General features: G+C 38.0%; 1 protein-coding gene across 1 annotated transcript in view; it reads right to left on the reverse strand.

Annotated features, from left to right (window-relative positions):
* CNTNAP2 (contactin associated protein 2) overlaps window positions 1–23,789 on the reverse strand; it is a 1,324,851-nt gene that overhangs the window by 525,794 nt on the left and 775,268 nt on the right. The window lies entirely within an intron of this gene.

A 23,789-nucleotide genomic window follows, 5' to 3' on the forward strand; every position in this document is an offset into this window, starting at 1 on the left:
ATATCTGACATAACATAACAAAACAAGCTTCAGGCGACGTAACTTGCAGAGGTAAAGGTTTAAAGTGCAGCCTTCTTCCAAATGGTAATTTTGACCTTTGAAAGCATTTCTGCCTTACACTTACTATCATATAAAGCCTTAAATATATCATCAATACAGTGGAACTTGGGCAACACTTTGTGCACCTATAATCTCTCTTCTACTTTATCTGCACAGTTATTACTCGGGGTAGGAAGCGGCAGTATCACTAGCAATATCAGTAACTATGTGGCAGGATTTTATAACGAATTGATTCCACAGGTTAAAAAAATATTGATAATTAAGAAAACATCAAATAAATTTCTGTTTGTAGTCAACTTTATTAACGTGTAAGTCACATGTAATAAAATGCACTAATTTTCAGCGGATAGTTCTAGGAGTTTCAACAAATGCATACATCTGTGTAACTACCACCTCGATCAGTATCTATAACTTTGTCATCACCTCAAAAATCCCCTGTACTCTCTTATGGTCAAGACTCTGTCTACTCCTGGCCTAAGACAACCACTTACCTCTTTCTACCACTACTGACTAGGTTTACCTATTCTAGAGTTCCATATGAATGGAATTAGTACCAACTCTTTCGAGTTTGGCTTTTTTCGTTCATGATGTTTTTGAGATCCATCCATAATACATATACCTAGTTCACCCCCGCCCCCCGCCCCTTGTTTGACTCAGTTGTATTCCATTATATGGACATATCATAATTTGTTTATCCATTTATCTCTTGATTTGTATTGAACATTGAATTGTTTCTAAGTTGTGAGTATTTTTCATGAAGAGAGACATTATGTAGATATATGTCTTTACTTCTCTTGGGTAAATCCCTGACAGTAGAATTGAAGGATTATATATTAATTATATGCTTTATTTTATAAAAAATTGAAAACTGTTTTCCGGAGTGTTCCTAACATTTTACATTCCAAACATCAACAGAAAAGGGTTCCATTTTCTTCCCATCCTTGATGGTACTTGGTGCTGTTGGTATTTTTAAGTTTAGGCATTCTTAGTGCACAGTGCTATAGTGCTGAGTTGTTTTTTTTTATAATAATTTTTTATTATGTTATGTTAGTCACCATACAGTATATCCTGTTTTTGATGTAGTGTTCCATGATTCATTACTTGCGTATAACACCTAGTATAGCGCTGTGGTTTTAATCCACACTACCCTGCTAATGATGGGGAGCATGCTTTCATATGCCTTTCCTTCTTCTTCTTCTTCTTCTTTTTCTTTTTTTTTACTTTTTTTTTTTTTTAAAGATTTTATTTATTTATGTGACAGGGAGACAGCCAGCGAGAGAGGGAACACAGCAGGCGAGTGAGAGAGGAAGAAGCAGGCTCCCAGCAGAGGAAGCCCGATGTGGGACTCGATCCCGGAACGCCAGGATCATGCCCTGAGCCGAAGGCAGACGCTTTAACGACTGCGCTACCCAGGCACCCCTCTTTTTTTTTACTTTTGAACACCCCATAATGAGTTTCCCAGTAGTATTACAAAAGCTTCAGGGTTCCAAAATTATTTTATGATAAAGATACAAAAAATATATAGAACATATTTTCCTGCTCAATAGTTAATTGACATGTTCGTTTATTTTCATTCACTCATTCATCACGGGATTACTAAATATCTTCTGGGCGGGCCCTATGGAAATGCTAGAAGTACAGAGTGAATATAGCATGAAACACTTTCTTTCTGGGCTCACTTACACTGGTAAACTCTAGATCAATGAATGCCATGTCAGGGATGATAAAAGGTAACAGCTGCCAAATGTTTTATTCCATGGAAGCTCAGAGAATGTGCACAAAAATAACAGTGCTTTAGCCAGGACCATGATGTGATCAAATCTGAACTTTTAGAAAACTATTCTTATTTAAAACCACAGTATTGGGCTCACTAGTATTCAAAAGGATAGACTTTATAAGCATAATTAAATCTGACCAGCTTCAGCAGCATCACGAAGTTATCAGAAGTTGTTAGGAAAGACCACAAAATAGGGAATTATGTTTATGCTCACCATTCCTAGGTCTCTAAATGTTGGGATTGACTGAACAATCGAAACCAAATGGGTTTGTGAACTACGTTTGCTCTGACTAAACCTCTTGGCTTTTCAGGTAGCACGGAGCAGAGATGGGGTGAAGAATTAGTCATGAAACACACCACCTAGTTCTGATTTTCTCATGGACTCTGTTCAGCAAGACAAGCAATTTAGTTTACAGACGCTACAGTATATTTAACCGGTGACTTTCTCAGTGAGTATTACGGCATATCACAAAGACAAACCAGTATTATATTGATCCATCAATATTTTCCTATGCTTAACCTTTTGAATTTATGTAAATATCTCTATGTTCACTTTTAAGGCTAACACAACTTTCTGATTCAGGTGCCCTTTGCCTTTCACTAGGAAATACAAGGGAGCCCTATCACCGCTTTGTCTCTGTCAGTCTGGGAAACAGGTGATGATGGAGGAAGGTAAGAGGAGGAAGGATCGGAAATGCCTAAAAAAGTAAAATTAGATGTTTGGGATGTGCTCTCATGAATACGATTTGAAAGCAGAATTAGACATGTAGTCAAAAGTGCTGGGGACTTCCAGCAGGAGTGACAGGGTGACCAAACCAAAGAGCCAGTGGGGCACTGGCAGACTGGGAAGAGCCGCTCCACAGGGATGCAGGTGCCCTACACGGCTGGGATTTGGCTGCTGTGAGCTATAGTGCACGTGAGGCATCCGAGCACCTGTGAAAATGACCTAGAGCAAGACAGGGATCTGCTTCTGGGACAAACAAGGTAGAACATTCAGAACAGGGGAAGCTGAGAACAGTTTTTGAAGGAGTCGAAATATAACGTAAGGTCACGGAAAGAAGGCAGGTCTGGAAAGGAAGGAAGGAAAGAAGGAAGGGAAAGAAAGAAAAAAATTAAGAAGTTAAGAAAGAAAGGGAGAGAAAGAAAAGGTAACTGTGAAGTGGTGGATATGTTAATAAGTTTGTGGCAATTATTTCACAATGTATATATATTATCAAATCATCAAGTTGTACACTTTAATATACATTTCTTTGTCAATTATAACTCAATAAAGCTGGGAAAAATTTTGTCTGGATAAATAAATAGAATTTAAAGTGAATATGGATTTAAACCAAAATGTTAATAGTGCTTAAATCTCTGGGTAATAAAACTATGGTTGAGTTTTCTTTTGGTTTACCTGTACTTTCTATTTAAAAAAATACATAAATCACTTAAGAAGAAGGAGGAGGAGGAGGAGAGGAGGGGAAGGGGGGAGGGTGAGGAGGGGGGGGAGGGGGAGGAGGAGGAGATAGGAACCCACTCGGGATCCTTCCCTTTTGACTAAGCACTGGATTGATCCCAGAAGCTGGAATGCCATGGAACCTGTCAATGAGACTGGGCTGCAGAATGGGAAGCAGGGAGGACAGACACTTGCTAAAGCTCTCTGGGGTCTATGCTGAGGACCTGTGCTCACAGTCCTTCAAGCAAGAATATTCTCCTGAACTAGGCTGAGCTTCCCACACTGCTGCTCCATTGGGCAGTGACAGTGAAGTGTGAAGTGTTCAGCTGTCTCAATACAGTTATGCCCCAGGAAACTACTGAAGTGAGAAGGGCTTGGCTTGCCCTTTTAGCAAATGACTTTCTGACCCCCTTTCCACTCTGCAGAATTGGCCATATGTGATGTCTTTAGAGAAACACGACGATAACCTCAGAAGTTACTGATGCCTTTAATGGCCCTCTGCCTCCCCGGACAGGAGAGCTCTTCTAACTTGTCTCCTTACAGCTGCCTCTCTTCTCCACTGTCAGAACGCATGCCTGCTAGGATGCTCTTCTGATCTCTACTGCCACGTCCGTCTCGGAAAAGAGAGAAAAATGAGCAGATTACTGCACACTCCTCTTCTTCTTATTTCTTCCAACACCACAGCTTTCATCCCCAAACAGTCTGCATTTCATAGCTCTAGTTGTTCAATAAGATGCTCTGGTCCTCTGGTTAGCAAACCGACTGATCCCAGCAGCAGCCCTTGGGTGTGCTCGTTTCTTCTCAGTTGTTTTCTTCATCATTGGCTGCTTAGATGCTGCTCCTTTACTCTTGACAGCACTGAAAGAATACTGTTGGGGTGGTGGAAGTTGCCCAGAATTTAGCTTCACGTCTACAAATAACTGTCTCTGAACACAATAGGTCTGTAGTGTAAATGTTCAGACTAGAAAAGTCCAAGAGACAGCCTAGCTAGAAAAACAAAATTGGCCACCTTCCTTCCTTTCCTTCCCTCCCTCCCTTCCTTCTTTCCTTCCTTCCTACTTTCCTTCCTTCCTTCCTTCCTTCCTTCCTTCCTTCCTTCCTTCCATCCATCCACCCATCCAGGGTTTAAATAGCTATATATTCATTATCACTTCAATATAATCAAATACTGTTCATGTAATAATTATTCACTGAGTGCATATTATTGCCTGGGACCACTCTAGGTATTGAAGATATAGCAATAAAAAAGATATCTCTGGGAATGGCTCATTAGGCTGTATAGCTGGTTAAGACTGCCTTCCCAGCGACTAGGTGTGAGTGTCCAACTGGGTCTTAATGCTCCCAGAACAGCTCAGCTTTAGTAGGTTCATAATTGAACTCATCCTGTTTGTCTTCCAGCAAAGTCATAGTTACTATTCATCTCAAAAATCTTCAGTGGCTTTATATAACTTACTAAAATATAGCCCATACTCTTAGCCTAATATTCATTGTATTCTACAATTTCCAGCCACACTACTATATTGCTACTAGTTTCTGCTAACACTGCCTATATTCTCTACACCATTGTTGCCACATGATCTACACTTTCTGAAGCTTTGCTTATGTCGTTCCTGTTGACTAGAATGGTGTGTCTTTGTGAGGGACAGAGAGAGAGACAGACAGAGAGACATAGAGAGATTTAAGTAAAGCAGACAATTCCGCTCAGCATATACTCAGTACATACGTGCCCCAAGTATTAATTAGGCTGGGATGAAGTCCCAAGTCTGTGTTTGCCTTACTGTTCCACAGTTTCTCCATGTCTCTCCTAGTATGAGCATAATGCTGTACCAAGATGGTCTAATACACGTGTTTTCATATAAAGTGGCCCATAAACATAAGCTATCCACATTATTTGATGTTCAGTTGAAGAATCTGTGCTCTGTTCTAGCCCTAGAGGAAAATCTGACTGTGCTGGGTTCATTAGATTGTTTCTAATCTGGCCTGTAAATATGACCATATATTCTGTATTTCACAGGTAAACTAAAAATTTTTAAGTGTTATTTTGAATATATAAGTTTTGCCTTCTTCTCTGATTTTAGAACCCAATGTCTGGTAAGATACAATTCCATGGTGCTGTGATTATTCATATCTCCCCTATAAGGTTATAACCCCTTGTGTACAGGATCTTGAATAATTATCTCCTGACTATCTAGCATTGTTCTTCTACAGGTTGGGGCTTGAAACCCAGTGGTTAGATGAAGGAATGGGAAGGACTTACAACGGTGACTATCAATGCCCCAAAAGAGGCAGTTTGGGGACCAGAAGACAGAAATATCCTTTATCCTTTCATACGGTTTCTGTTTTTGAAGGGAACTTCTAAAGCCTCACTATATTCAGAACAGAAACTGAATGGCATTTTTGTGTATAACTCAGGCTCTAAGGACAGAAACCTCCATGTGCCTGGGGCTGGAAACAAGAGAGCAGGAAAGAGAAAGGTGATCCGGCTTAAGAAAGTGGCACAGGTGTCTCATGCCTTGAATAGAAAATCTTTGATTTGAAGCTACTCTCTAAAATTTAAATTATTCAAAGGAAAAAAAAACCACTCAGTATGAATTCAGAAAAGTTTCCCATGTACATTTTAGGAGACAAGACATTTGTCATTATCTATCATTTCAGATAACTTCATAAGCAAAGTATTAACATTCTTATGTTAGTATTTTCAGAGCAGCTTGAAGTTCATTGACTTTCTACGATACTGGATGATTAATTTCATCCTTGAGTCTAGTAAAGAGCCTAAGCCATATAGCATAATACCAGCCGCTGGAATCCATAATGCAATCTTCTTTTGTTTGCTAGTTATCTTTATTGAATAACCTCATAAAAATCTTAACTATCATAAAAAACCCAATTCAAAGATCCTTTGGCTTATCACAATTTCTAACTGGTTGCATTTGTTTTCTTGACTCTTCTATACATCTTTATAAAAAGGTGAGAACCAGGAGGGCAGTAACCATGACTATCTTGTTCCCGACTGGATCCCCAGCATCTAGGATAATACTCTCCACAGAGTAGGGGTCCAATAACAATACTGACTTAATGGACTGATAGACCAGAACTACCCAGGTCAGCTGGTTTGATTTCAGCCAAGAGGTTTGCCTAAAGAGTCAGCCTCTAAGGTCTTTATCATCCTAAGAACCAAAGAGATAGGAACATTACCCAGACACAAAACAGGAAGAGCTATAAACATCAGCCAAAACAATTTGTTAATGTATTCAAATCAGATTCTGTAACTCTGGAACAAATGTATACATTTCCAACATGTACCTAATTTACTTCCAATCATTTTTTATGTTTGAATGATGTCTCTTCTTATACTCTAAATGGCTGAGAGTATGTGAGAATGTTGAAGATTTTCCATTGAGAGAAGATACTGAGATTAGTAGAAGACCTGGCAATAATCCCAAGACTAAAGCTTAAGGAGAAAAGGCATCTTAACTCCTCAGATGATGATAGTGACCAGTCACAAAGACGGGAAAAATTTCTTTGGAAGTTCTGCTTTTTTTTTTTTCCCCCTTAGTGAAGCTCAAATGTTATCACTGTCAATAGTGACAAAGCGTCATATAGTGATTCTGAAGTTCTGGGTATGCGAGGCGTGTGTTACAAATGGTAAGTCATTATATGGAGAGCAACAGATACCTAAAAACATGTAATATAATAACATTTGCTACAGGGATGAGTCTTGGGAAGGAAAGCCTTCGTAGCTTGTTTGTTACCCATCTTCTCTCCCTTGGGGATGCCGAAGAAGAGCTGAGAGAGGAGAAAAAAGAAATCAATGACCCAACAAAGACTCCTTGTAAACATGTTAATCAGACCTCCTAATGGTATTTATTAGCAAAGAGATAATGAGAGTCCTTCCTGTGGAATCCTTCTGCCTGTCTAGGTTGTCTATCCAGTCTGTCCAGGTTATTTTAGTGAACAAATGAGGAACTTACGGGTTTGTGGGATATGACCCACTGGAAAGTGTTAGGTCAGCTATATAATTATCCATGTGTCAGAGGAAGTCATTTGATAACTGCGTGCAACACTTATGGATCTCAAACATTAAATCTGGACCAGGCCACATCCTAATGTTGCATGGAAGGACCCCGGGGGGTTGACTGCTGGTGGCAGACGTTTCTATGCACTGCCTTTGTCTTCACATGTATCGTGCGAGTTATTAGTAAAGTTCGATCCTCGATAAGATCTCTGTTTCTTCTAGTCTGATATGACAGTCTGTCTCTTGTGCTATCTCAGGTCTCAAAATAAGTTTAAATGGATAATGGGCACTTGTGCAGCTAACAAATGGATTTGGGAGAAAGTAAAGTTAACATTTCCTTCTCAATGGTAGGCTGTAGGTGCCCATTTCAAAGAGCACTGGGCTGTAATTCTTTTTTATTTTGCTTTAAAATAAATTTTATTTTACTTATAATGTCTAAGGTTTCTCTCAGTTTAAAAAAATGCTGTACTCAGAGAAACTGTCTTACGGGATTCAGAAGACTTTGACTAGTCTAGATAAACTGGCTGCAGGAACCAAGGGAATTTTAAATGGATTACCAGATTTACATTGAACATAATTTATTTTCCAAAAATAATTTCATGTCTATTAGTAACAACCAAGAGTTAATCAGGGAGCAAAGGCACAACCTACTAAAAGAAAGGTTTACATGTGGGAAGAGATAACGGACTGTCCTTAGGAATAGTAAATGGATATAAATGTAAAAAAAATTTTTTTTTTACTTTTTCTTCAAGGCTTTATGAATAGTTTATTATCTAGAAAATGCAATGAATAAGGTAATAAAAATACCTTATTACCTTGGTAAGTGGAACTCTTTGGAAACTAAGAAGACTGTCTTATTGTAAGAAAATCTAAAGAAAAAGAACAGCATTCCTTCATAGTAACCTAAAGAAAATGCCTGCAGCTGTTAGAAGTAAAATATTTACTAACCTGTTGAAAACCAAGTTCAGGGACCCTGCTACTTCTCTTCTCCCCACCCCAACTTCACCCCAAAGCTCAACTGGCCTTAGACAGGATACTTGGTTCTTTCTCGACAATTCAGGGCATCAGAACCCGAGCTAGAGCTTAAGGTAGGGAAATTAGTTGGAATGCCTCTCACTACCTGGAGTGGGGGCTCCTGTGTTCTTCTTGGAACTAGAGAAGAGAGAGGAACATGATTGATAAATTTCTAGAAGATTAATTTGTAGTAAGAGAAGTGAAACAGTTATCAGATGTCCCAATTTCCCAAGAAACAGACTTGCAGCTGATGTTAAGAGAATTAAATTTCTTCATTACAACTATATTTTGCCTTTGTAACCAGTTGTATAATCAGACTGATGAACCTGAGAAACTGCCTTCCTGAAGTCTCACAGAGAAGAATTTTGTTCCTCATCTAGGTTTGATTTATTTTCCAATTTTACTTTGTTTCCTGCTAAGAGACTAGGAGAGATATGTATATAAACTTTCTATTTCTTTTAATGACAATTTCCTCCTTCCTAATTATTTTAAGTTAATCTATATTTCCAGAGTGCTAGGTTTGTTTGTTTTTTTAATAAATAATACGCCTTCCACAAATAGACAGCTTGAAGACAATGACCATATTGCATCTATGCAACTTGCTACCTTTCATTTATAATTAAATAATTACATTTACCACATGTTAATAAGTTGGCTTTTGATTGTTTACAATATTTATTTGACTGACTGGTGTGTGGGGTATAATTTTTAAACTCCAGGCTGAGATTTTTGTCTGAAGGCTTACTTAAGGGAACTACCAAGAAGAAAATACAGAAACACAAGTGCCAATTAAGAGAAAAATAAGAACAGAAAATTTACATTTCCAAACGTTGAAAGAACAAGGACAATACATATTATTATTCTGTGCTAATTCATGCAGTGGTTTTCTGTTCTATTTATATTGAGAGAGGTCAAAATTAAGGTACAAATGAAATGTCTAGGACTTCAAATGAGTCTTCTTAGGACCAGCCATGAGATGCTAAGTAGGACTGAAGTGACACGGAGTTGCTACAGAGAAGGCGGTGAAGCCTTCAGTCTTTGAAACTCTAAACAACATCTGAATGTAAATTTCCTTCTGCCTGGAAATTTGTTTCTTTGGATAATTTAAGGAAATGTCTTATTCAGAAACAAGCACTCTTTAAAATGGAGGAAAAAGAAAAGAAAAAGGAAAGGAAAGAAAAATACAGTGACTTGTCTGGAAATGTCAGGTAAGCAGTAAATCAAGACTGGAAGAGCAGAGAAATATTTGGACAAGGGATAGTTGATGGGCCATGCCAAAGCAGGCGACAGAATTACAAGTCACTTGGCTGTTTGCATCATGTGGGAGGTAGGTCTCTAATGTTCTCTTTCCTATACCCAATCACAAATATTAAAACAAAAAGTGGTGTGACAGATGATTTCCTGTTCTCAATATATAAGTGGATTCTGAGATTATTCAACCAGGGAGCTTAATAACTTTACTTAGTTTCATGACACAGCTATCTGACCATTTAGATAACCATCTTCCTCCCTTCATGTCTAACAGACTCATGTGAATATTCTGGAACTTTGAAGTTCTCTGGCTAATCCTGATGAATTCACTAAAGGGATGATGACAAAGAGATGAATCCAGAATCCAATTCACATTTTCATTCAGTTCTTCAATGGAAGCTGATGCTCTGTAAAGCTAAATAACAGGCCTGGTAAACCAGCAGCAGTTAAACTACTACCGCCATGAACTGCTTGAGTAGTTCTCATGAAGGGGGGAAACAGAGTCCCTGAAAACAACATGAAATCATGACAACAGGCTGCAAAGACTCCATAGGACATGACAGTCTGCAAACATCTGACAACCCTCTTCAAAATTAAAAAAAAAAATGTCTTCCTTCACTTAAAATGTCTTTCACAACACTTTACATCACATTGAAGGGATTTACTACAATTGGCCTTGCAAGGTCATTAATTGTAAGCACAGATTAGTATAAAGAAGTAGGCTTTAAATACGCTGTAGGTCTCCACTCTGGCTCTATCTCTAACAACCTTACGGTGTTGGGCTGGTTATTGACCTCTTTGAACCTTAGCTTCCTTATCAGTAAAATAGGAGAGAACAATAGCTAACTAACAGGCTTGCAGGGGTAGTCAAATACGGAAAATTTTTCAAAAGAACAACAACAACAAAAAACAGTACCTAGAACACAACTGATACCCAAATAAATTTAACTGGTTTGAACAATTTCTTCCCATTTCATTTAGATTTAAGACATGGCTTGTTCACCTGCATATCTCATCAACATATAGCATGCTACATTGAAAGTGATGAATAAAAATAAGATGAAAGAACTGGCTATGGATAATACTCTGCAGAGTTTTAATACCAAACATATGCCTATCCAGAGACATGGTCTACCTAGAAAATGACTCTTCTGAAGAAAAAATTGGTAAAGAGTTAAAATCCAGTTGCTTATGATAACATACAGGTAGCACTTGAAATTTAGTAAGGAAAATGACTGAAAATTCAGTTGATCAATTTTGGGAAAAACAATAAAAATTTAGAAAAAAAATAAATTAGGGTCAAATTTCTCATAATGTACAAATGCACCCATCTGTTGACTTACAGATCTAAGTTTAAGAATACAGTTATTAAGGTATTAGGAAAAAATATACAGGATTTTAAAAATAAATTTGTGATGGGAGGCCGTTAAAGAAAATAAACTCAAAATCCCAAAGGAAAAATGTAAAAGATTTAGTTACAAAACCATTAAAACTTCTGTATGGGGAAAAATAATACACCGAAAGTGAAAAGAAAAGTGACAGGCTGGGCCAGTATAATGGCAACACATATGACAACTAACTAATTATATAGAAAGAGTTTCTACAACCAGCAGGAAAAAGACATATAATGGAAAAATGAGCAATGATGCAACAGATGATTCCCACAAAAATAAATATACAACTATGGCTGATAATCTCATAAAAGAAATGCAGATTATTTAACCAAGAAGGTGGAAGATCTATATACTGAAAACCATAAGACAGTGATGAAATAAGTTGAAAAAGACATAAATAAAGGGAAAGATATTTGTGTTTGTGGATTGGAAGAATTAATATGTTAAAATGTTCATATTACCCAAAGTGATCCATCTACAGATTCAGTGCAATCCCTTTCAAGGTTCCAATGGCGTTTTTCACAAAAATAGAAAAAAAAAATCACAAAAGACCATAAATAGTCAAGGTGATTTTGAGAAAGAAGAACAGAATTGAAAGTATCATATTTCCTGATTTGAAACTATATTTCAAAGCTATATTAATAAAAACAGTATGGTATTGGCACAAAAACAGACATACCGATCAATGCCGAATTAATTTACAACAAAGAAGCCAAGACTATATAAAATAGGGAAAGGATAGTCTCTTCAATAAATGGTGTTGGGAAGCCTGGATAGCCATAAACAAAAGAATGACACTGGACCCATATCTTACACTGTACACAAAAATCAACTCAAATGGATTTAAAACTTGATTGTAAGACATGATAAAACTCACAGAGGAACACATAGAAAATTAGCTCCTTGACATTGGTCTTGGCAATGACTTTTTTTGATTTGACACCAAAAGGAAAGGCAACAGAAGCAAAAATAAATAGGTGGAAGTACATCAAACTGAAAAGATTCTGCACGGCAAAGGAAAACACCAACAAATAAAAAGGCAACATACGGAGCTAGAGAAAAAATTTGCAAATCACATATTTGATAAAAGGTAATACCCAAAATATACAAGGAACTCATACACGTCAAGAGCAAAAAATCCCAAATAACCCAATTTAAAAAGAGGCAAAGGATCTGAATAAACATTTTTAACAAAGAACACATATAAATGACCAAGTACATGAAAAGGTGCTCAATGTCATTAATCATCAGGAAAAGCATATCAAAACCTCAATGAGGTATCACTTCATATCTAGTAGAATGCCTGTGATCAAAAAAATAGATAACAAAAGCTAGCAAAGATGTGGAGAAAAGAGAACCTTTACACACTGTTGATGGAAATGAAAACTAGGACAGTCGCTATGGAAAACAGTATGAAGGTTTCTCAAGAATTTAAAATTAGAACTACCATATAATCCAGCAAGCCCACTCCTTGGTATATATCTACAGGAAACAAAATCATCATCTCCAAAAGACATCTGTATTCCCATATTCATTGCAGTAATAGTCACAACAGCTAAGGATTGGAAACAACTTAAATGTCCATTGACAGATAAATGGATAAAGAAAATGTGATATATACATACAATAGAATAGTACTTCAGCCTTAAAAAAGGACATCCTGCCATTTGCAACAGTGTGGATGAAAAATGGAGGACATTAGGCTAAGTGAAATAAGCCAGCAAAGGACGAACACTGCATGATACCATTTATCTGTGGGATTAAAAAAAAGTTGAACTCAGAAAAAGAGAGATTGGAAAAGTGATTTGCAAGGCTGGGGAGGTGGGGGAATTAGGAAATTGGCATAAGGGTGCAAACTTCTACTTGTGAGATGAATAACATCTGAGGATCTACTATATAACATAGTGTCTGTGCTTGATAACATTGTATTATATAATTGAATCTTAAGAAAGTAGAACTTAAATGTTTTTACCAAAAACAAAGGTAAATATGTAAGGTTGATGGATGTGTTAATTAACTCAATGAATTTATTTCACAATATCTATGCAGGTCAAAATCTCATATTATACACTTTGAGTATCTTACAATTTTGTCAGTTACATAACCTCCGTAAAGTTGAAAAAAAGAAATGCAAATTAAAACAATTTTTTGTCAATAATATTGGAATTGAAAAAATTAATATACACAGCATTGTTAGTAGTTAGGGAAAACAGTCTAAAACCACTGTTGGCAGAAGTGTATATTGGCACAGTCTTTGGGGGCACGTTCCAAAATGTTAAATGTATTACCTAATAACCCAGCAGTATACCTCTAGGAATTTATATACAAATAAGAGAACAAATGTGGAAAAATCTTTAAGGAGGTATAATACAGAAGCATTTGAAACAGTAAATATTTAGAAACAGTAAACTATCCATGTGAGGGATGGCCACAGAAATTGTGGTACATCGATAAAAGAAGAAATAAATTTTTATGTAACTAGCCATGATAAATATTATTTGGAGAAAAAGAGGGAGAGGGAGAGAAAGAGAACCACGATAAACATAAATATGCTTATGAGAGAAAAGGGCAGAAAGTGGTATCAACTTCAGAGGCTATGATTTGGTTCCTTTCTTGAATACCAAAGATCACATGAAAATCCACCTAGAAATCGAAAGGAAAGTTCCTGTCTCTGGAGTAATAGAAACTAGAGACCCAATGGAGTTGACAAAACAAAAACACAACTTCCTGCCTACAGTTCTAATAGTAATTTCTTAGAAAAAGTATTCCCTTCTGGAAGCATCTTATCAATATTGGAAGAATTAGGAATTATTCAAAACAATTTATTCTTAAAACTTGACCTTAAGGATTGTTTTTTAAATCTGTTTTTAATGGTGATTAGTTCACACTCACGTCTCAATCTTTCTTCAGTGTTCTTAGACCACGATGAACTTTGGCACTGTGAAAAAACATCAGCCACCCTAATCTTCAGCACGCAAGAGTACAGGCTACAGGGTGCCCCGTGACTTTCTGGGTGACTTCAGTAAAGATTTCCACACAGCTGAGATCATTGAAAGATGGCTATTAATTGGATATCACATTGCTATTAAAACATGAACATACCAAACAGTAACTCTGCATGTTTTGCTAACACTATCAGCTATCAGCATGAGCTGATAACACTCCCTTAGTAAAAATATTCTTTTATAACAGGAAAAAAATAAAGCTACACTCAGAAAATGTATTTGTTTGCATTATAAAGACTGCCAGAAGAATGCCCTATGTTTAGATAGAACTACTTTTTCTTAAAGCTCAATGTTTTCGAACTACAAGCACAATTGTATCTGAAAATTGTATTTCAAAACAAATTCTTGATCTAGATGGCAATGATCATGTTTTAAAATTGGGCTTTGCCTTTGAGTGTCATGTTCATGAAGTTAAGAGTGTCCTGAGTTACAATACAGTGCTGGAGGCTGTGTTTGCTTAGCTGTCCCCAAGGGAGTCGGAAGTTGAAAAACCAAAGGTATTATAAAAGGGACTCCTTCAGGTGAATGAATTATAAACTTAATCAAGTCTACTAAATCTACTCTCTTCCAACATATACACTTGAACAGGCTGCATAATTTGGAGGGTTCAGTACAAAATGAAAATTTGAGGCTCCCTGTTCAAAATGTATGAGAGTTTCAAGATGGTGGCAGCAAATCATTGACCCGACTGTAGGGCCCTTCCAAGCAAAAGCCCTGAGGCTGCACGTATGTATAACCATGAAGTTGGCCCTGACTTTAACTGCAATACTGTTGTTTACTGTTACATTAAGGCTGGTGGCCTTTTAAAAACAAAAACAAAATACAGCAAAAATATGTGAAATGTGACAAATCACCAAAGAGTATGCTTCTCTGTATTTTTTCTCCAAATGCACCTCATGTCCAACTCACCTATGGAGACACAGCTTAGGAAGATCCTGGTTCCTAACGTCGCCAAACAAGTCTCCCTGGCAAGTCCCATTACACAGATGAATCTAAGTGGCCAGCAGCCACACTGTCAGGGGTAATTTTTCTGCCTAAGGTCGTCCAGTACCTATGTAGGCATCTATTTAGCACTCACAATCCTCTTTCATATAAAGATTTTGGGGAACACTTATAAATGGATAGATAGTTGCAGTGGAAGCTCATGCCTCATGGTCTCTTGCCTGTCTTTTTTTTGTGTGTGCCAAAACAACGCTTCAATTTTATTTTTAACTTATTATGAAAATTTCTAAGCATGCCGAAAGTGGAAAACAGAATTCACATGGATCTGTCACTAAGCCTTAAAACCATTACTTTGCTGTTTTTGTTTTATTTATTTCCATCTTTTCTCTGTGCCCCTCCTTCTTTTGGCTGAGATATCTTTAATCAAATTCCAAATATCAAGTAATTTACTCATAAATACTTCAGTATACACTATGTTTTTCTCTTATATGCAATGTATTATTGCTTCTCCTAAAATTAGTAAACAATTCTTATTATCTTTATTATCACCTAACACCTAGTCCATACTCAAATTTCCCCTGTTGTCTAAAAAGGTATGTTTATGGTTTGTTTGTTTGAATCAGGATCCAAAAATGTCCCACACATTATATCTGGTTGTTAATCTCACTTGTTTCCTTGTAAAAGATTTTAGAGAGAGATAGAGAGAATGAGAGAGAGCAGGGGGAGGAGCAGAGGGAGCGAATCTCAAGCAGACTCCCTGCTGAGCACAGAGCCCCAGGCAGGGCTCGAACCTAGGACCATAAGATCATGACCTGAGCTGAAACCAAGAGTCAGATGCTTCATGGACCCAGCCACCCACATACCCCTCTCATTTGTTTCTTCAAAGCAATAACAGCACTCCATCCTCACCTTTTCATTTTTTTTCTTCGACTTACTGAAGGAACTATAAAAATTATCCTGTTCAAGTGTGTGACATCTTACATTTGACTGACTGCTTCCTGTGGATTAGCTTGACAGTCTAACCTCCATATTTCCCACCAACTGGACTTGAAATCCAAACGTGTGATTCGGTTTTAAAAATTTTAAAAATTAGATCACTCCGAACTACCTCGGAAGTGGTACCCTGTACATTATACTGCATCATCTCGGGGGCAAGAGTGACATGTCCAAGTGACATGTCAGTCAGGTTAAGATACCTCCGTGTAGGTCAGGTTGTGTCAGCCTGATCCCACGGCCCTGATTTCCCATCAAATCTGCACTAATGTTTTACCATCTGCTGATGATCCGAATCACTAGGGGTGGCATAGGTGATCTGTTTTAACCAGCTGTAGCCATTCTTGTTGAGGGTGAAATTGTATCATCTTTCGCCTGCGGGAACCTCTTTAAGCTGGCTCCTAGGACCCTTTGAAGTGGCATCATTAGCCTTTGTATTGTACTTGGAGTCCGCCCCCTGGGCTTTGGTGGTGTTTATTGCTGCCGGTGGTTCTAGGCCTTTTCAGTGAACACAGACAAAAACATGGGTGTTTAAAAGAACAAGAAAAAAGGAAGTGTTCACATTGATTTTGTCATCAGTCCTTTTTAAAGTTTATTTATACTTACTAGTTTTATTTTTAGATTCCCCTCAAAATTTTAACTATTTTTTTTTATTTTTAATTTTTAGGAGGGGAGAGAGAATCTCAAGCAGACTCCCCGCTGAGCACGGAGTCCAACAGGACGCAGGGCTCCATCTCACGACCCTGAGATCATGACCTGAGCAGAAATCAAGAGTCAGACATTTAACCCACCGAGCCATCCAGGAGCCCCTCAAAGTCTGAATTATTGAGCTGATAAGGCCATTTCTGTTTTGACTTCTAATTCATCCTTCAGTTCAGACCAGATTTATGCACCTTTCTGTCATGCAAACTTCAGGCTGTCAAGGCCCTAAATTCTGTTCAGAGGATTTGGAGATCTTCATCCCTCTTGCCAAGGAGAGAGGATGAATGCCACGGAGAGGATTTTTTTGCCTCCATTACAAATTATTTTTAATGCTTTTCAACTTATTTCCTGTCTTAAACAAGATCTAATTTTTAAAATTTTTAAAAATTTCAGTGTCATCAGTACCTAGACATGGTGATTAACTCATCAACACTTCCAGTTCTAATTACTCTCAGAGTTCATTTACAAAATTTATTTTCATTGTATCCACCACCACTGAATTGCTGTGATTCAGCCTGCACATAATTTTTAGTACGGGAGAATGCCTCTGCAATTGTTCAGTGCTTCAGAACTGAGAAGAATCCTAACTGTCTGGGGGTCTCAGAAAGAGAGTATTTCACACAAACCCATAGAGTTGCATGGGAATTAGACACTGTTCCTAGTGACAGGTAGAGTCTCAGAATTAGCTTCAGTCTATTAGAAAAGCTACCCAAGAAAGACTCCAAGGAGCCTTCCTTTGTCTAACTTGATTATGCCAGCCTCTTTCTCTGATGGGTAATCAGCTCTTAAATTCAGTTCAAAATAGAAATAAATTAGAGACCAGGTTCAAATTATAGTAGAGTGAGATACCTCTCTACATAATGGATCATGTACCTAGGGAACGAGCGCATTCTGACCCGTCAAGATTGGTCTATCACAGAGAAGAAAATATGATCACCTTTATTCAGTAAATGCTACATTTATCTTAGTAGCCAGAAGAGAAACTGGCCCACGTGAATCAAGGCTGGACAGCAGGATGTGAGTAGAGTGAATTCTGTTTTTACAGAAACAGGAGGGAGTTTTCCTTTATCATGTTATTCCATGCCATGCCCTCCAACTGTTCCCCATGATACAAAAACACCAGTAGAGAAGAGCAGTATTCAAAATAATGTGGTATTTAAACTCTTGAAATTGGGAGGAAAATCCTGGTAGATGTTTTGATCCTGGGAAATGTAACGTTTATAAAGGCATGGTTCATTGTGCAATGATCACATCTGGAATTGGACTGCTATGAAAACCAACCTCGGTGACTGATTTAATTACAAAGCAGCCTGCCACAACTTCAAATCTCTACTTTTTAAAACCTAGATGGACATTTAGAGATCATTTTCCCCCCCTCTCATTTTGCAGAGCTTCCAGATGAATTGTCTGCCTCATGCAATTACGGAAGGCACCCTCCTGTACGCATCACACACAGGGGCACACCCTATTGACCAGGCTCCCAGCAGATTGAATGACGGCTCCATTTTCCCAGAAGAAATCGGGAAAGGACCAAACACTGCCTGTCACAATTAAGCTTGCTCATATGTCATCCTAACTTCTGGTGGGAGTGCCTCTTCCCCATCTTTGCACATCCTCTATCATTTACAGAGAAGAAAAAAAAAGGTTCAAGGGAAATACCTTGAAGATTATCTTTCAGGGAAAGACACAGTATAGGTTTTCTTTGTGCACAACAAATTATTAGACATTCTGAAAATATCCTATGTTTCTTGAGTCGATAATGTGTTGCTTCCCTTTAGTTAAAAAGGAAGTCGATGTTAAAAAGGGTAAAAGGAAGTCAAATCTGGGTCAAAGAAACATTCTACATGGCATTAGTGTTCAGCAGACTCAGTAAGTCAGATGAGTAATTCCACTGAAGCCACCATGATCCTTGTGAAGCATCAATAGCCCAGTGTGTCAGGAGCTGGGGACAATGCACTGTTCATCAGAATAAGCTGTGGGTAGACGCAGATCTACCACTTCCAACCCCCTAGACGTGTGCATGGACTTAACCTCCCCAGCCTTGACTTTCTCCTGTGAGCAAATGGGAGTGATACCATCTTGACAGTCAAATATGGGGATTAAATGAGGTAATGCAGAGAGCCCCCAGACGCAGGGCCTGGTACAACAGAGGCACTCAAGAGAGGTATTTCTTCTAGTATTTTCATAGTAAAAGGAGAAGGAAAACATATTAGAAAAATAACTGAGTTTTGGGCCGTGATTATTTTAGGTTTTATATGTATTTGGTAACTTGATGCACTTTATTAAGAAATCAAGACTTATCTAGCAATTGCAGAGCACGAGACGGACAGCTTGTGTTTGCACGTATTCTATCCACGTTTATTTTGGCTTCTGACAGTGGTGCAGGGGGACCACGACAACCTCTCAGGATTCAAACTCAACAGCTGTGCCAGTGAAATCCCAGTTGTGAATACGAATCCCCAAATTCCCTATGATAAATACCTAATCACACATTTATCCAAAACTTAATGAAATCTTTTTGAGCATAAACAAACTTTCAAGTTCATAGATTTTATACAACTTTAAAGACATGTTTCCTTTAGCTTTTACTAAATTTGCTTTCTTCAGATTTTAAGGGCAGAATCAACCACCTCACTCTTCCACCTCAACTATGAATAAATATCTACACTAACACTAGTATTTTCAGATTTTGTTAAAATGAATAAATTAGTAATTAACTAAGTAAGTATATGTTTCCCTGTGTCAAAAGTCTCATCCTTTATAACACAGGGACAGAAATGTGGAAGGATTTCGATCTAAAGTGGAATTGGAAGACATGAAATGGAAAATCTCACACATGCACCCTCAGAAGAATGCAACTTAAGAAATGAGAGACCAAATGCCCATAACCAAATTTCTAGAAGATAGAGACTTATCTCCTGACCAATGCACACCCACCAAGAATCTCCCCCCATCCTCAAGCCAATGAACTTACTACTTGGATTCTGGCTGGACTTCCGTTTTTGGATTCCTTGCCCATAAATACAGCCTGCCCCAAGCCCTCAATAGAGTTGTCTGTCGTTTGCTATAGCATGCTTTTTCCAAATTGCACTTCCTCTGCTATTCCTGAATATACACAATTTCTGACAATTTGCACTTGCCTCGGTTTACCTCTTTAGTTAGGGTGACAAGAACTTTCAGAGAGTGATTTTACAAACGGAGAGCAGTACCTGAGTGATCATGAGTCTTGCCCAAGGTCACATAGCCAATTATGGCAGAACTTCTAGCTTTTGTTTTTACAGTCTTGAATATGCTAGTTGTTTTAGTCTAAACCCATGGATGGTTCCTTTTTCCCTTAATCATTTTAGCTTATAGCAGTCATCCGACCTATGTGCTAGGGATTGGTAGACTCTGTTCTCCTGACATTGGGGAAGCACCGGGCTACATGGCTTTGGACAGGTCACCTAGTAAGTGCAGAACTTGCTAAAGAAGTTCTTGCATAAATGGGGCGCCTGGGTGGCACAGCGGTTAAGCATCTGCCTTCGGCTCAGGGCGTGATCCCGGCGTTACGGGATCGAGCCCCACATCAGGCTCCTCTGCTATGAGCCTGCTTCTTCCTCTCCCACTCCCCCTGCTTGTGTTCCCTCTCTCGCTGGCTGTCTCTCTCTCTCTCTGTCAAATAAATAAATAAAATCTTTAAAAAAAAAAAGAAGTTCTTGCATAATCATATTTAAAAAATAAATGGTATCATTAACTGTTTATGATCATAAAGATAACAAATACTCATGCAGAAAATCTGAGCAAAAGAGAAAAACATAAAGAAGAAAGCAAACATCACCCAATGGTCTCCAACTAAGAGAGAAGCACGATGCACACTTTGGTTAATGTCATTTTGGATTGCTATGCAGACACACATATACAGCTCATCATGCTATTTAATCACTTGCTCATATCAACAATTTAATGAAAGTTTTCCCATTGAATAAGAATTATAAAAATTACAATAACTAGGTTTTGGTAAGCCCTTCCTGTGTAAAATCTAACTTAATGCTCAAAATAACTTTTACAGATACGAATCACAGATAAGCTATTTGCTCACGGGCACAAAGTTGTTACTGTTTAGGACCGAAATAGAACAAGATTTCAATACAGGCAATTCTGACTTAAGACACTCCTTTATAATGGCTACACTGGATTCACTAAATAAATATCCATGGTTATTTTAAATTAATACTGATGGGTTTGGGTACTTAGGTTAGATATTTCTGATGCTTTTATAACCTTACTGATGAACATCAAGTATAACTTCGTGTATTTGATCAAATACCTCCTTGGATAGATTTCCAAATGTAGAATTTCTGTGTTAAAAGGTACACATCTTCAATTTTGATATACATTACCAGGTTGAATATGACAGTTTTATGGAACAGTCATTTCCCTATATCCTCAGCAACGAGTGCTGTCAATATTACAATGAGCGGAAATTTACTTCACTAACACAAACTCTCTCCTTTGGCTTTGTAGCTCAGAATTTAAAACATACTTTTTGCTGTGGGTTATAGGCCCATTCTCTAAAATTTAATACATGTTTATTAAGTGATTTTAATGATAGGCCCTACAAGGAGACAATAACGCTTGCTTCATACATCTCATAATTTAATTCCTGAAAAATTACCATCTTTGGGCCAGGAGTAAGGATTGTCTTACCACGTTGCTGGTAAAAATATTAATATTCTGTGTAGAAATGTCACAAGAGACCAAGAAGTTTTATATGCTCATATTCTATCACTCAGTAATTTTGCTAGAAGTCAATCTTAGGGAAATGACAAGAGATGTGGTCCCAAAATGTTTATCATAATGTTATCTATGAAAATAAAACAGAAAACTTTGAAAAAGAGACATTGCTCACTGACTACAGTACATCTACTGAATGCACTTTTAGCCATTTAAAACCTTTTTAATTGTTGCAGATTAGTTTAGTCACGTGCCCAAATGTTCTCTATGTTTTCACAAAAATGCGGTGTTGATCTGGAATGATTTCGAATAGTACGCACGTATGCTGTTTATATAAAACACAAAGGACATTGCCTAACATCTTAATAGCGGTTATTATATATTTTTTATTTTCCCCCTCTGACCTCTGGGATTCACCCCTCCCATCCAAATGTGCTACGATTAGTTGCATTTGTTTTCTGTAAAAGCAAACAAACAAAAAACCTTCTTCAAAATTTACCTTTGTCCTATCATTGATCCAAAACTCAGAATCTCAAAGGCCCCACTTAATCCTCACTGTCAGCCTCATAAACCACTTAGATGACTTCATTCTTCTCAAAAATCCTTCCTGTCTGGTGCCTTGAATCATCAAGGTATCTTCCGAGGGCCTGTAGGAAATGTTCTTCCTTGCCCCTCCTTTCTAGTTTCAGTCCGTCTGGCACCTTTTCCTGTGGGGAAGGATCATCCCCTTACTCCATATAATCCTGAAGAACTCGTAATCATGTGAGCCTGTCTACCATGCCACAGAATATCCCAACCCTCGGACCCAGTGATTCGCCCAGGGAGATCATGTGAACCCATCAGAAGTGGGCCGATCAGAGCCCTTCAGGTCACAGGCTCTGAGTCCAAGGGAGGTGTGCCAGGAATAAGCTTACCAAACAAAAGCAGCATGAAGCCAAGAAAGACAGGTAGAGTTGAGAGGAGAGAGAGAGAAGTGTTCCAGATGATGGCTCGTGAATCCTCAGATCCACCTATGCCTGAAGCTCAAGCTCGTCCAAAGACTTCTTAATTACATGCGCCCCCAAGTCGCTTTTATCCTTTAACAGGTTTGAGTGTAATTCAGTTACTTATCACCAAGAATACTACCAAAGATCCAACCAAAGTTAAAGTCCTTAACATACAGGTTCAGGAAAGAACAATTCTAACTCATATTCAGTAAGTTTCTCACATGGCCTTTTACCTTGCAGTGACTTACTCTATTTTATGTATCCTTACTTTTGAAAAATGTTTTAATGTACAACTTAACCCATACCTCTATTAAACATCACTGAGTTCAATGCTCCAGTGAGTTTTTTCTTAGCCTGTTGTGAAGGTCATTTACATTTATATCTCCATCCTTCCCATACACCTTGATTTAATCTGCAAAATTAATGAGAATGTTCTTTTTTATCATGCAAATCATTCCATGTGATTATAGCTCTTGAATGAAAAGGGACTCAACAGGGGAGGCTGGATGTGAATGACTGGCACCTCTCAAGCTCCAGGTTGGTGCTCTTCCATTCTGGGAGTGCATGCGGCCAGTCCAGGGCCCCACCAGCAAGATAAGCTTTATCTCAGAACCCGCAGGGTGGGTCAACAAGTAATTAATTGCTCTCAAGGAAATCTCCTAAAAGCCACTGTAGATTTCAAGTTGTCCCCAGACTGATTAAAAAAGGGACATAATACTGTAATTAAATTGTCAATCACAAAAGACAGAAATTTGTATGGAGATTCAATTTTGCAAAAGAACTTGGAGCATCCTTGAGGTAGAGTCACTAAAACCTGGAGCCCTGAAAAGTCTGTGGTTTCAAATATAGAAATAAACAAAGAGAAAAGGAGACCGAGGAGTTGTCAGTGTGATGCAATTGAGAGGGAAAAGAAAGGACGGATCAAGTTTTTAGAAACATGACCCTAATGGAGGAGCAAGGAGGACATGATGAGAAGAGGGGAGATTCCCAGATGTCCTAATCGAGGTGTAAAAACCATCTCAGGAACTGAGGGAGGTTATGCATTTCTGGCATAGACCCGAGGTTTGTCAGTGAAATACTGTGGACAGAATCCATAGGATGCTAACTTAATCAAGGTTCAGCTCTAAGTAAATAGGACACTTACAACCAAAGTGAAAAGTGATCCTCTCTTATGGAATGTACAAGAACTGCTTCTCCACAGCTCTACTTATATCCCTTTATATGATCAGCTAGGGCTTGGCATTGAAGCTAAGGGGAACTGGTTAAAAAAAAATACACACACACACACACACACACACACACACGCAGTGGGAGGAGAATAAAATAGCGTGGGCTTAGAAACATCTCATTATTACATTGTGTTATTTTCACAGAGTATTGCAAAATTGTGCACTTGGGACACATCTGCTCTACAAATTGCTTATAAACTGAGATTCCAGCACCCTTAATAAAATACATCTATTTTGAGACATAGGTTGGGGGGCTGGGGGCTAACACAG

The sequence above is a fragment of the Ursus maritimus genome, unplaced genomic scaffold (assembly GCF_017311325.1).
Source record: "Ursus maritimus isolate PB19 unplaced genomic scaffold, ASM1731132v1 scaffold_3, whole genome shotgun sequence".
In the NCBI taxonomy this organism is placed as follows: domain Eukaryota; kingdom Metazoa; phylum Chordata; class Mammalia; order Carnivora; family Ursidae; genus Ursus; species Ursus maritimus.